Source organism: Penaeus monodon, chromosome 24 (genome assembly GCF_015228065.2).
Source record: "Penaeus monodon isolate SGIC_2016 chromosome 24, NSTDA_Pmon_1, whole genome shotgun sequence".
Lineage (NCBI taxonomy): Eukaryota > Metazoa > Arthropoda > Malacostraca > Decapoda > Penaeidae > Penaeus > Penaeus monodon.
In genome coordinates, this window is record NC_051409.1 from 31,143,757 (window position 1) to 31,144,209 (window position 453).

At 51.4% G+C, this 453-nt stretch overlaps 1 protein-coding gene across 1 annotated transcript in view; it reads left to right on the forward strand.

Annotated features, from left to right (window-relative positions):
* Positions 1-6: 6 nt before the first annotated feature.
* The window catches only part of LOC119588716 (octopamine receptor beta-2R-like), a gene marked incomplete in the record, with an annotated part of 1,883 nt that continues 1,436 nt past the window's right edge, over positions 7-453 (forward strand). Inside the window, 1 exon segment of the mRNA XM_037937354.1 lies at positions 7-350.

Below are 453 nucleotides of genomic sequence, written 5' to 3' on the forward strand. Positions count from 1 at the left end.
GAGTAAACACATCAGATAGCTGCAATAGCAAAACATATAAGGAAATCACAGCTACTGAATAAATATATGGAATATATATATATAAAAAAAAGAATCTGATGGTAAGATTATGCAAATGTTGTACCCATTCAGTGTTATCTACGTACCTGCTTGATATAAATGTGCTCCAGCCGCGGCGGCGTCCGTGGTGAAGTGTTGTGTCATCGCTGCCGGAAACTTTCGTGTTAATCGCTACCGTTGTCAATAAGGAAAACCCTGGCTGAAAAGTGTGCGAGCATGACCCCCTCGATGTCCACGGCGTTCCCGCTCGCGCCCTGGGAGTAGCTCTCGCCGCCTGCAGGGTCGTCGTCGTCGTCCGTCCGACGCCAGCGCGCTCTAGCCGGGCATGGCAGATGTAATGGACGAGACGGGCGAGCTGGTGAGCAACGGCACGTGGGTCGGGGAGGTCCTGCT